This window comes from Zingiber officinale, chromosome 6A (assembly GCF_018446385.1).
Source record: "Zingiber officinale cultivar Zhangliang chromosome 6A, Zo_v1.1, whole genome shotgun sequence".
Taxonomy (NCBI): domain Eukaryota; kingdom Viridiplantae; phylum Streptophyta; class Magnoliopsida; order Zingiberales; family Zingiberaceae; genus Zingiber; species Zingiber officinale.
Window position 1 is genome coordinate 56,910,948 of NC_055997.1, and position 15,163 is coordinate 56,926,110.

Consider the following 15,163-nt stretch of genomic DNA (forward strand, 5'->3'; position numbering starts at 1 on the left):
AAAAGCCTTGGATCTTCATCTACGGCTGTGATGTGCTTCCTCGTAGCTTGGATGGACCAGATCCTTGATAGATGGCTCAGATCTCTCTGATCTTCAATGGATGGTCCAAAACACTCCAAGGCTTGATCGACTTGATTAGCCCTTTATTTGAGCCCAAATGTGACCTGATCTGTTCAGGTCCATGACCCTTTTGATGCCTACAAAATAAGAATCAAATATTAGCACCAAATACTATGATAATAAGTCAATTTGTAATTAAGTCCAAGATAAAATGAAATTATGAAATGTAGAGTAAATATGACTTTAAGCTATGAAAATATCATTAAAAACATGCATTATGAATCAAGATAATATAGTCAAAATCATGGTTATCAGTGATCTTACATGAGATCCACTCAGAAGGGATGGTTCTGAGTGAAACCTTTCAAGTGGTTGCTATCATTGAGAAGTTGCCTCCCGGCTGGAAGGACTTCAAGAACTACCTGAAGCACAAGCGGAAGGAGATTAATGTGGAGAAACTCATTGTTCGACTTCGCATCGAAGAAGACAACAAGAGTTCAGAGAAAAAATTGTTCTCTCAGGCTACTGTGAAAGCCAACGTGGTCGAGCACGGTCAAAGCTCGAAATGGAAGAACCCTAAGTCTTCCAAGATGGGACCCAAAGGAGGCATCAATAAAAAGAAGTTATTTGGGAAGTGCTTCAACTGTGACCGAGTGAGTCACAAATCTTCGGAGTGCAAGAAGTCAAAGAAGAAGTAGGAGGTCAACCTGAACAAGGGACCAGAAATGGACGACCTCTGCGTTGTGATCTCTAAGTTGAACTTGATCGGTTCAAACCTATGATAATGGTGGATCGATACTGGAGCTACCAGACATGTCTGCTACAATAAGGAGCTGCTCCATAACTTTGAAGAAGTCATTGGAGACAAGCTGTATATGGGAAACTCAATGACCTTGGATATCATGGGCTAAGGAAAGGTGGTGCTGAAGATGACTTCAGGCAAGGACCTTACTCTGAATAATGTGTTGTATGTTTCAGAGATTCGGAAGAATCTAGTATTCGGATCATTGTTAAGCAAGCATGACTTTCACATTATTTTTGAGTCAGACAGAGTTGTACTATCCAAGCATTTAATGTTTGTAGGAAGAGGCTATGTATCTGATGGGCTATTCAAGCTCAATGTAATTCCCATTAGGTCTAAGATAAATAAAAATGAAAGCTCTTCCACTTATATGCTTAAGTCTTCGTGTTTGTGGCATGGTAAAGTAGGACATGTTAACTACGATGTGTTACATAGATTAATAAACATGCAAAGCATTCCACCTTGACCCAAAACACAAATATGAGATTTGTGTTGAAGCGAAAATGACAAGGTCATCCTTTTAACATTTTGAAAGAAGTAATGAACCACTTGACCTAATTCACACTAATGTGTGCGACTTAACAGGTACGCCAATATGTGGTGGTAATAAATACTTCATCACTTTTGTAGATGATAATATAAAATACTGTTATGTGTATCTTCTTAAAAGTAAAGATGAAGCTATAGAGAAATTTGCTCTCTATAAGACTGGGGTTGAAAATCAACTTAATAGAAAGATTAAGGTGGTTCGAAATGACCAAGGTGGTGAATATGTATCACCGTTTGCTGAGTTGTATGCTGAACATAGGATCAGACACGAAACAACAGCTCCTTATACTCCTCAGCAAAATGGAGTTACTAAGTGAAAGAATCGAACTCTAAAGGAGATTATGAATGCTCTTTTATTGAGTTCTGGATTGCCAGAGTTCATATGGGGGGAAGCTATGTTAACAGTTAATTACCTTTTAAATAAGGTGCCCCAGAAGAAAATAGATAAGAGTCCTTATGAGTTGTGCAATGGAAGACAACCGTCCTACAAATATTTACGAATGTGGGGTTGTCTTGCCAAAGTGTTGGTGTCTGATCCGAAAAGAATTAAGATATGACCAAAGACTATTGATTGCATATTTATTGGATATGCACAGAACAATAGTGCTTATCAGTTTGTTGTGTATGAATCACAAATACCGGAGATACACAAGAACTTGATAATAGAATTGAGAAATATCTCGTTCTTCGAGCATATATTTCCATATAAGACCCGAGAGAATGCTAGCTCTTCAAAGTGGACATATGAAACATAAGGCGAAGAAGATGATGATGAACCAGTCGAGGTTGAGCTTAGACGGAGTTACTCAGAAGCAGTAAGCTCATCTGATGGACATCACTAGAGAGAGACAATTGCATCTGAGATAGAGTCTATCTTACAAAATCACACTTGAGAACTTGTGGATCTTCCTCCGGGAAGTAAACCACTAGGATGCAAGTAGATTTTCAAGAAGAAAATGAAGTTAGATGGCACAATCGATAAGTACAAGGCCAGATTGATAATCAAAGGATATAGATAAAGAGAAGACCTCGATTACTTTGATACATATTCTCCGGTGTCGAGAATAACTTCCATTAGAATGTTGTTGGCTATTGTCGCTCTATGGAATCTCGAAATACATTAAATGGATGTAAAGACAGTCTTTCTAAACAGGGATTTAGAAGAGGAAATCTACATGGATCAGCCTGAGGGGTTTTCTATGCTAGGACAGAAAAACAAGGTTTGTAGATTGGTGAAGTCATTATATGACTTGAAACAAACACCAAAGCAGTGGCATGAGAAATTTGACAATGTCATGAAAGAATATGGATTCAAAATTAATGAATGTGATAAATGTGTCTACATAAAAGTCACAGAGAATGACTACGTCATCTTGTGCCTATATGTAGATGACATATTTATCATTGGGCGTTATGATAAGATAATCAAATCCACTAAAGATATATTGAACTCAAGATTTGACATGAAAGACATAGGCCTAGCTGATGTGATTCTAGGAATCAAAGTTCTTCGAATGACAGAAGGACTTATTCTTAGTCAGTCTCATTGCGTGGATAAGATTTTTAAGAAATTCACTAAGGGTGATACTGCATTAGTACGAACGTTGATAGATATGAGTCAACATCTATCAAAAAATCGAGGTGAAAGTATGTCGTAGATAGAGTACTCTCGAGTGATTGGAAGTTTGATGTACCTAATGAGTTGTACATGACCAGACTTGGCCTACACAATAAGTAAACTGAGTAGATACACGAGTAATCCCGGTGTTGTGTACTAGAAAGGGATAACAAGAGTACTGAGGTACTTAAGGTATACTCGTGAATATGGTATGCAATATATGAGATATTCTGTTGTGATCGAAGGATATAGCGATGCAAGTTGGATATCTGGCATAAAAAACTCTAAGTCTACGAATGGATATGTATTCACTCTGGGAGGTACAGTCATTTCCTGAAAATCTTCTAAGCAAACTGTAATAACCAGATCCACGATGGAATCTGAGTTTGTAGCTCTTGATAAATGTGGTGAAGAGGTTGAATGACTACGATAATTCTTAGAAGATATTCCACAATGGTCGAAACCTGTGCTGACAATTTTCATACATTGCGAATCCGCTAACCAAAGGATTAAATTGAGAGTTAGTTGCAAACTCATCACGAGGAATGGACTTGATGTCGTTGTCAGCGATCAGTGCAGAGGGCACCATACCTATGCTAATTGGAGATCCCAAAAACTAGGTTCAAAGGGACAACTAATCTGTACTGACTAGACATATTGTGAGGGATAGCTCAATAAAATAGTGATTAGACCAGGGTAAGCCGATGGGCTTTTAATGATCAAGAAGAGTATATGACAACTCTTGAAGGATCACTTATGTGAGAAAGAAGTGGGGTTGCTTCGAAAAGAATTAGAGGCACAATTCTTAGAGCTTCTCACAGAACCAGACGTGTTCATGGCCAAGAACGAATACACTTATGAGAACTAAGTTGTATCAGGGAGAGTCTTGTGTGAGATTTGTCACTGCTTACGCAGACGGCAGTATAGTTCAAGGACATCGTGTCTATTATCAGCCAGTAAGCAACCAGATATTCATAAAGGAAGGTTCAAAGGGTAAAACCTACCTATCCTATACTTGACTCAACTGCTAAATGCTATCACAAACTCTATCTCCATTCATGTGGGGGATTGTTGAATATGTATGAATGGAGAAGATGTGGAAGAGGATAGAATCTCCATTGTGAATGGGACTTTAGTCCTGCATTGGGAGTTTCATGGCATGTTAGTTGGTTTATATTGATTCACATGCATTGAGGATGTAAACAAATGCATGGGGAGAGGCTCTCTCTCACACGTGGGTGAGTAAGGGTGCAAATCTAGGTCCCGGATTGCACTGAACAATGTTGACTTGTGTGCGGATATGACTTGCGTGCACTGAATGCTGGACCGGTCGGGACAAAATTTGCTCAAGTGGAACAACCAACGTTTTGCCACGTAAACCTTTTGATGCTGTGTAACTAATGCATTAAAGTCGAGATTAATGCAGCATCAAAACAGGAAAATACACATAGAAAAATACAAGCAAAAGCTCTCCACCAGTGTTCCCTCCTCCTCTGTCGTGCAACTCCTGCTTGGCGGAGAGCCCGTGATAGCAATCGGGTGCCACTCAGTTCGTCATGACCTCTAATGGTCCTACTCAATACACTCTAAGTGTACTAGTGTAATTATATAGTTAAGATAAACTAATACCTAATTACACTACGACCTTCCAATGGTTTGTTCCTTTCCATCTTGGTCGTGAGCTACTGTTTATAATTTATAAGGTAATGATAACATGATCCTTTGTGTGTGACACCACACACCATGTTATCTACAATATAAATTAATTGAACAACTACATTTATCATAAATGTAGACATTTGACCAATGTGATTCTTATTTCTAGAAAAATATTTTTACCAAAAGCTAAGCTTTTAGTATACATCCTAACAATCTCTCACTTATACTAAAAGACTAAGCTGTCATATCTGCTGCCATACATCTGATTCAACCCTTCAACATGCCCATCAAAAGCTCTTGCCTTAAGAGCCTTAGTGAAAGGATCTTCCAGGTTATCACTTGATGCAATCTAAGCGGCAACAACTTTTCCTCGTTATACGATTTCTCGTATTTGGTAGTATTTGCGCTCTATTGTGTTTACTTGCCTTATGGACTTATGGTTTCTTCGAGTTTGCTACTGCACCAAATTATTTTGGGCAAACCAGAAATCATATCTAAGTCTATCTTGAAGTATCTGAGCCATACAGCTTCTATGGCTACCCAGAGGCTGCCATATACTCAACTTCTATGGTGGGGTCCGAAAAAGCACATATGCTTATCACGCTTCCATAGTTATGACTTTACCTCCTAAAGTAAACACAAAACCCCGAGGTCGACTTACTATTGTCCCTATCTGATTGGATGTCAAAATTCATGCAACCCACAGGGAACAAATTATCTACCTTGTAAGCTAGCATATAATCTCTAGTGCCTCTAAGGTACTTCAATATATGCTTTACCGCAGACCAATGTCCTTGTTCAGGGTTACTTTGATTATCTGCTAACCATGCCCACGGCAAAACAGATATCTGATCTCATGCATAGCATACATTAGGCTTTCGAACAGCCGAAGCATAAGGAACTTGCTTTCATGTCCTTTATCTTCTTTGATGTTTTTGGAGACATCTCTTTTAGATAAAAAGAGCAAGGATTGTTTCGATATATGAAGCTTGGGATAAGTAAAATATATTCTTTTCTTGCAATCCCTTTGATCCCAAGAATATGTGCATTCTCCCAAGTCCTTCATATCGAATTGTTTGGACAACCATACCCTTACTTCTGACAACACTTTGATATTATTTCCAACTACCAAAAATGTTATCTACGTATAGTACAAGAAATACCACCACGTTTCCATCACACTTCTTGTATACACAAAACTCATTTGGTTATAAAATAAATCCATGGGTCTGGATTACTTTATTAAACCGGATGTACCAAGACCTTGAAGCTTTACTTCAGTCCACAGACTGATTGAGCTTACACATAAGATGCTCTTTGCTCTTTGTAATGAACCCTTCTGGTTGTTTTATATGGATGTTTTCTTCAACACTTCCATTAAGGAAAGCTGTCTTGACATCCACTTGCTAAATCTCATAGATAAAAGAATCCGGATAGACTTAAGCATGACTACCGGTAAAAAGTTTCCTTTTTCAACAAGTCTTGTTTTGAAAGTTTCTACTTTCCTGTCTATCCCTCTTTTCCTATTGTAGACTTATTTTCACTCAATGGCTTTTACACCATCTGGTGGTTCTACAAGCTTCCAGGATATCTATATTCATTACTCTTTGCCAAGATGCTGCATCTTAATCTTGGAGTGCTTCATCATGTGTCCGGGATCAGGCTCATGTTCACTTGGGATCAAGTCCAAAGACTCTCCCAAAATATGAATCTTTTAGGTTGTTTGACAACCCTCTCACTACGATGAGGTACTGTCTATAATTGTGTATCAATTGTGATACGTGTTGCAGTTTCTTGTGATATTTCATCTTGTACAGTTGGTACTAGATTAGACGTGTCCTTTTCTTAAGAACAAATTTACTTATGGGCTTATGGTTCATAGTATAGTCCTTTTCTAAAATTGAGCATTGGTGCCAACAATGACCTTCCGATTTTAAAGACTATAAACCTCTTTTCATTTTTCTAGGATAACTCAAGTGAACTCATGTCCAACTTATCAATGTCTCTCATGTGCTAGACCATCCAAATCCGAATATGCTTCGGACTAGGCTTACGCCCACTCTGCAATTCTATGGGAGTAGAGAGTTCTGACTTATAAGGTACTATGTTCACTTCCGTTTCCAGTATATATCCTTAAAACGAATTTAGTAATTTTCTGAATAACTAATCATCAATCTAATTAGAGCCTTATACCTTCTTTCTACTACACCATTCTGTTGGGGTGTACCAGGTGCAGTTAGTTAGGATTAAATCCCAACTTCTGATAAGTGACTCCTAAACTCTCCTAAGAGGTACTCGTTACTACGATTTCACCGTAGTGTATTGATACTTTTACTTTGACGTTACTCCACATCAGCCTAGTACTCGTTGAACTAATCAAAGCACTTATACTTGTGGCGCGTCAAGTAAATGTATCTTTATCTCGAATAGCTGTCTATAAAAGAGACGAAATATTCGAAACAACCTCTTGCCTGGATAGTCAAAGGTCTTCACAAGTCAGAATGAACCAATTCCAACATATCTTTGGCTCCATACCCCTTAGACTTAAAAGCTTCTTGGTTATTTTTCCTTCCAAATAAGACTCACAGGTTGGAAAGATTTCCACTACCAATGAACCCAAGAGTTCATTAGTTATTATCCTTTGAATCCAACTCAAGTTAATATAACCTAGCCTTAGATGCCAAAAATATGATTGGTTCATCTCCGAAGGTTACTTTCTCTTATTTAGAAAATGTGTTATTAATTTCCATTTATTGTATCGTGGGAGTTATTGGATTAATAAATTGTCAATCAACGTACTTGAACAGATATCTTTCCTATTTTCTTAATAACAACTTTGTTATCAAAATAGACACAATATCTATTCTTTAATAGTTTAGAAACTGCAATCAGGTCCTTTCTAAACTTAGTACGTTAAGACAATTTCTAAAATCCATATTTTATTCCTATCATAGGATAAGCATCTCCCACTGCAACGTTACCACTTTTGCAGTAGTGCCCATGTAGAGGGTGACTTCCCCTTCATATAATTATCGGGTTTCCTGGAACCTCTACAATGAATTGTAGACATGATCAGTGGCTCCCGTATCTACACACCAGGTACCGGTAGATAACACCACTAATCATGTATTAACTAATGAATGAAATATACCTATTTTGTTCTTAGTTCTAAGAGGACAGTCTACCTAAATGTCCAAGTCCTATTTCCAATCATTACAATTGGGACTACTAAGTCTATTCTATAGTATAACAACTAGGGGATTGACAAACATTTTAAATCCTAAGAATCACAAAAATATTTGGTCAAGACCAACTCTTTAAAATCCCCATGAATTTTGTATGCCACGATAGTGTGGACGTATACAAAATCAAAGAGGAGATTTTACCCATTAATTTTATTATCTCGTCAACTTTACTTTATGACGAATAAAATTAATAGTTGATCTGTCTTTGATCAAATATTTGGTCAAAACTTTGAATTTTAAAATAATATTGATTCCTCAAAACAATATCATTTAAATTCACCAACAACTCAAACACCGTGAATTTTGTATGCCACGATAGTATGGACGTATACAAAACCAAACATTTGTAAGAGGAGTTTTTCCCATTAATTTTATTTTCTTGTCATCCTGACAAATAAAATTACCTCATACACCGTGAATTTTGTATGCCACGATAGTGTGGACGTATACAAAAACTCGACATTTGTAAGAGGGGGTTTTAATTTTATTATCTTGTCAACTTATCTTTTTGACAAATTAATAGTTGGTTTTCCTTTGGTCACACAAATAATAGCAGTGACTCCGATGGGGAGGATACTATTAGACGTGCCTAAGTGTATACCATTACTTGACACTAAGTTCATTAATAAGATTGTACCCCTTCTGATGGGGAAGATCACACGCTCTTAATTAATTTCCTATAGTCATCCTAAATGAAAGTTTGATCTAGTGATCCGTAAACAAACTCATCCGATATGGAGGAAGGCACTCAGAGCCAACGCTCAAGTTTGTTTGCATCACTTACAAACCAGTAATGGAGACCGTGGAATTTATTAAAATAAATCTCTCTCCCACTTAGTTATTTAAAGTGAGGAATTTTAAACTATCCTAGCATACATCACATGCATACAAACACATCACAGTAAATAAAAGCAATAAATATGAAAATTATTTTTCAACTATTATGGCCTTTTTCTGTTACTGTCCTCCATGTGCACTAACCCTAGCTGTTGCCATCTTTAGCCACCGCCATCAGGTCGAGTCGTCGCATCCATCTTGCTTCTTATTCCGCTGCGCCTCTGGTGCTCCAAAAGTACCACGCCTCGCAAGAATCCGATCCGCGATAAAAATAGAATTTTACATATATCGATCTTATATTCCACGAGGGAATGTACATGTAAGCTAGATCGAAAATAAAATTCTAAAATCCTAGGGCTAATACAGCTCCTGCTGTATTAGTTACATACAATCATGCACAGTCAAAATAATGCTCTTGACATGTCCAAGGGTCCAATCACACATAACATCTATAAGCCATAATAGTTGGAGCCTGCAACCACAAAGTTAACACATCCTACTATTATCCTGCCTAAATTATGTATGACATGTGCATAACCTAATTTGAAAACCAAACACACAAAGGCAAACCCTAGCTCTGATACCAATTGTTGGTTAGTCCTAGGAAAATCATACCGGCTCCACTGTATAAAAATTTTGTACAAGTGTCGAACCTTTCCTTAAATAACCTATTGTGTTCTTTAGAAGTTAAATTAGGAATCGCAGACGAAACTTAACATCATTGATTCCAAATTTAACTTATATGTTCTTAATGGTTTAGATTTGAATCGCAAGCGGAACTTAACACTATTGATTCAAATCCACCTATGTTATTAATTCCATTAAATATTAATTTCTAAAATTGGCTTCCAGGACTGCATGGCGAGGCACATGGCCTTCTTGGATATGGGAGCAACCACCACCGCCTAGACAAAGTCTTTTAAGGAAAGCTAATATTTAATTTCCTTAAATAACTCTAGGTTAACCAAAAAGAACAATCGAATCACAAATTCGAAAAAGAAGAAAACACAAACTCGAAAAACTAATTCGGAAAACTAGATCTAATGCCTCTTGTGTTTGGAATTCATACAAAAGAAATACAACTAGTATGATGCGGAAATTAATTACTAATTATACTTTCCTTTGTAAACTTTAATGACCTCTTGATTTTCTACCGTATTCCTCTTCTTATCTCAGACGTTGTGTGGGCAACGATCTTCCGAGACGAGAACCACCAAGTTCCTTCTTCTCCAAGCTAGATTCGGCCACCATTAATTCTCCATGAGAAGTAAAGGTCCGGCCACCACCACCAAGCTCCAAGGGATGCTAGAAACGAAGCCTTCTTTCTCTCCTTCTTCTCCTAGCTAGAACTGGCCACCATGGACTTCCCTTAAGTTGATGTCGCCGGCCACAAAGGAGGAAGAGAAAAGAAGGAGAAGAGGAGACTCTAGGGCCGGCCACACCAAGGAGGAAAAGAGAGGAAGAAAAGAATAGAGTCGTTAGCCATTAAGGCACCTCTACCCCCTCTTTTATAATCCTTGGTCTTGGCAAATAAGGAAATTTTAATAAAAACTTCCTTAATTCTTTTGTCATGAAAAATAAAAATTAATTAATTAAAAATCAATTTTCTTTTTCCAATTTTCTTGGCCGGCCACTTTCTTCCCAAAACAAGGAAAGTTTTAATTAAAACAAGAATTAAAACTTCATAATTTGTTTCCAGAAATTTATAAAAAATTTCTCCAATAATTTTAATCCCTTCATGATTGGTTAGTAAAAAGGAAATTTTATAAATTAAAATCTTTCTTTTAAACATGTGGATAATTTCCAAAAAAGAAAGTTATCTCTAAAAATTAAAATATCTTTTCAATCTACAAATAAGAAAAGATATCAAATCTTTTCTTAGTCTTTTGTAGAAACTAATAAAAGAGAATATTTAATTTTTAAAACTCTCTTTTAAATTATAATCATGGTTAAAAAGAAAAGTTTTCTCAAAATTAAAATCTCCTTTCAATCTACAAATAAGGAAAGATTTCAAATCTTTTCTTAATCTTTTGTAGAAAGCTATAAAAGGAAAGATTTAAATTTTAAACTCTCTTTTAAAACCATAATATCCACATAAGAAATAATTTTAATAAAAATCCTTTTAAATATTCTAGTGGTCGGCCACCTAAGCTTGGGACCACAGCTTTGGCCGGCCACCAACTTGGCTCATCCACTTGGTCTTGGCCGGCCCTAGCTTGGGTTCCAAGTTAGCTTGGTCGGCCCCATTAGAATAGGTAAGAAGGTGAGTATGTGGTGGGTATAAATCTCTATATACAAGAGGCTACGATATGGACCAAGAGGAGGAATTGGTTTTGGTCTCCCAATGAAATTAAGCTTCCCGTGTTCGCCCCGAACACACAACTTAACTTCATCAATAGTAATTCATACCACTAAAGAATTATTATTGAACTACCGCACCAATCCCAAATTACATTTTTGGGCTCCTTCTTATTATGAGTGTGTTAGTCTCCCTGTGTTTAAGATGTTGAATGTCCATTAATTAAGTGAGTTACTGACAACTCATTTAATTAATATCTTAGTCCAAGAGTAGTATCACTCAACCTTATCGTCATGTCGGACTAAGTCCACATGCAGGGTTTAACATGACAATCCTTATGAGCTCCTCTTGGGGACATTATCAACCTAGATCACTATGACACAGTTTCCTTCTATAATCAACAACACACACGATAAGTGATATCATTTCCTAACTTATCGGGCTTATTGATTTATCGAACTAAATCTCACTCATTGATAAATTAAAGAAATAAATATCAAATATATGTGCTTGTTATTATATTAGGATTAAGAGCACACACTTCCATAATAACTGAGGTTTTTGTTCCTTTATAAAGTCAATATAAAAGAAACGACCTCTAATGGTCCTACTCAATACACTCTAAGTGTACTAGTGTAATTATATAGTTAAGATAAACTAATACCTAATTACACTACGACCTTCCAATGGTTTGTTCCTTTCCATCTTGGTTGTGAGCTACTGTTTATAATTTATAAGGTACTGATAATATGATCCTCTGTATGTGACACGACACACCATGTTATCTACAATATAAATTAATTGAACAACTACATTTATCATAAATATAGACATTTGACCAATGTGATTCTTATTTCTAGAAAAATATTTATACCAAAAGCTAGACTTTTAGTATACATCCTAACAGTCTGCGCGATCGGCCTATCTGCTTCGCCCAGCCTGTCTGCTTCGCCCGGCCTGACTGCCCGCCCGACTGTATTGTTCGATCGGTCTCTCTGGTTGGACGGCTGCTCTGTCCGATCGAACTCTATTCTCTTGACTGCTAGGCTCAGCAACATAGACCTGCTACTCAGTAGATCTGCCCGCTCAACTACTGAGTCTGATCTACTGATCTTCGGCACGTAGTAGAAATCATCCCCTGCTAGCAGCCTGAGATTATCTGCTTAGATCATCTCTATTGTAAGTTGAATTTAAATTCTGTGTAATTTGAAATTCAGCTAAGTCTTTAAAAATCTCCGGCAACAGATTATTTCTTCCAACAGAGACAACTATAAGGTTACGAGAAAACAATGTTACCTTGAGGAACATGATCCAAAGTGATAGTGTAGGTTCACATATTACCAAGTTAGATTGTTCTTTCCCTCTAAGATAGATTATGCAAAATATAAAGAAAAGAAAGAGCTTTAACACTATATATAAAAGCTAAAATGTGAAACATATCAATGAAGTGGAAACTCCATTACTAACTATATATATTCCCACTTACATTGATGTACTAATTATCTCTTCTTACATTGATGAATCACTATGGATTAGATCCTTATTTTCTTTATCATAACACATGAAGTGAGAAGCAACTAGCACCATTCAATGCAACCTCTCTATTAATGTTTTGACAACTCAAGCTTCATGAGTAAAATAACTATCATCAACGAAGTTTAAAAAGATATTTTGGCATTCGTAAGAAATATTTTCTTTTTATTCTCTTTCACTAATTAATTAATCATTTTATGACCAACTACTCGCCCACCTAATTTTAGATTGGGTTTGATAACAAATAAAGGTAGTGAGGTTGGCAAAGCTACCTAAGTGTTATTGACCAATCGATCAATTATAAATAGAGTTGGCGATATGAAATAAACAAAATGACTAGTTGTTGCGTATAGACCTAACAATATTAGATAAGTAGGGTAATCAAATATTTGACTCTAAATATATAAATTATTAAGTTGACAAGAATTGATCTATTTATAAAAAATTATTTTAAAAGTATTAATAATTTTTATGTTATATATTTGTTATTATTACATTTACTAAAATTATTTTTTATATAAGATACTAATGATTTTTATACTATTTTTCACTTAAGAGGACACTTACAAATTGGCACCTGTATGATAAACTATAGAATGTTGGCATGCTTAATTATTACGCATTACTACAACATAAACAAACACGCCTAAGTCTTCCCTCTAATTTAAAAGAAAACATTGAGTCCCTCTTTTCAAAAAAAAAAAAAAAAAAAAAAAAAAAAAAAGAGTCAAACTGATATCTTATCATATATTTATCCCAATATACTCATTATTTCAATATTATTGTATTAATTATCTCTAATTGTCCGGTAACTATTATAATATTGTTCTTTATTTTTAATGATATTATAATAATTATAATTACTACCATGTGTAGAAATTATTATATAATTGTTATAATGTGTAACATCTAAGATATATAATACTTGATCCTGTCCGAACGCTGAGTCGATGGACGCTGGGCACGTGACGCTCTTCCAACTGATGATGTAGATCTCTGACCGGCCGTATGGATCTCCGGCTAACCTGCAAGGAAGTCGAGCCGGGAAGGGGTTCCCGGCGACGACCCTCCGACGCTCAAGTCAGGCAAGAGGAAAATGATGAAGTGGCTCCAAAGATGAAAGATCGCGTACCTCCGGCGAAGTCTGAGGGCTCTTATATAGAGCTGTGGGGAGGCTTATGTACACCTACCGAGGCGTACACGTGTCTTTTACCATACCTTAGTATGGGCTTACCAGAGGAGCATGTCTGACATCATACTGCAACAGTCCGAGCACCTCTCTGATGGGACAGCAGAACCTTCCGTCGTAAGATTCTGCGTATGGCTTGGTCGTCGAACATGCCTGTTGTCAGAAGATGTTCCCCAATATCCCCTTGTCCTTCTCTTTTTTCCCCGAACCGAGCATCCATCCGCTCGGCAGGCATCGGTCCGACCGGGCATAGGTATCGGTCCGACCAGGAAGATTACACTCTATCGCGTGCTCGCCTGAGACTGTTCCTTCACAGTATTGATGCTTTACGCCTCGGCCGAGCGGGCTACCCGCTCGGCCCGGCGACCTTGTTCACCATGAACGTCGGAAACCCGACTCCCCGTCGGGTTGTCTTTGATTCCGCCCGGACCCGTTCGGCCGGTTGACCCGACCCTTCTCCGATCGGCTGGGCCTCATGCTGACCCCTTTGACTTCTGACCTTCACGTGTCATTGGCTCCCCATAAAGGGGGTCCCCCGTCCTTACTGCGGGATCAATACTGTTATAGTATTATAGCAGCTACTTAGTAGTTTTTACCATGTGTAAAAATTATTATATAGTTATTACAATGTGTAACATTTAAGATAATATTATTATAATATTATAGTAATTACTTAGTAGTTTTTATAATTGTTTTAAAATAATTTTAATTAATTTAAAATATTTTTAATAAAGTTTAAATAATTTTCATCAAGTTAATAAATAATATTTTAATATAATAATATTCACATTAGAATTTAAAATTTAAAATTTTAAGATTTAAACTTTAGATGTTACAATATAAAAAAAGTATTTATTTCACTTTAATTAAATTAAACCTTAAACTGCTCTAAATATGTTATAGTAATAGGTTTTACATATTATAGCACCTATCAAGAATCAAGATAGCTTCTACATCGGCACGAAAATTAAAAAAAAAATATTTTGAAATAAAATATTTAACGAGAGGTCCTTTTACTTTAATGAGTGTTCATATAGGGCTTTGTTAACTTTAGGATGCCCTTTTTTAGTGGACTGATTAAAATCTCCCTTTTTCTCTTTTAATCCACCTACAAATTGTAGGTTTAATATTTATTTTTTCACTTAATATTCTAGTTATGAGACTGGATAATGATGGGCCCGGATCTATTGACGGAGGTCATGTAGGAACAGACCTATCATAAGGATTGTATCACGTGCTCCACCTATGGTACAAAAGGTGAAATCTACCGCCCCGACGGTCCCTTACGCCTGTCCCATGGTGATATAGGAGGAGGGTTAATCAGGGTGAATGCTGGGTTGACAAGTGGCTGAGGGTTCGAGGCTTTAAGCCG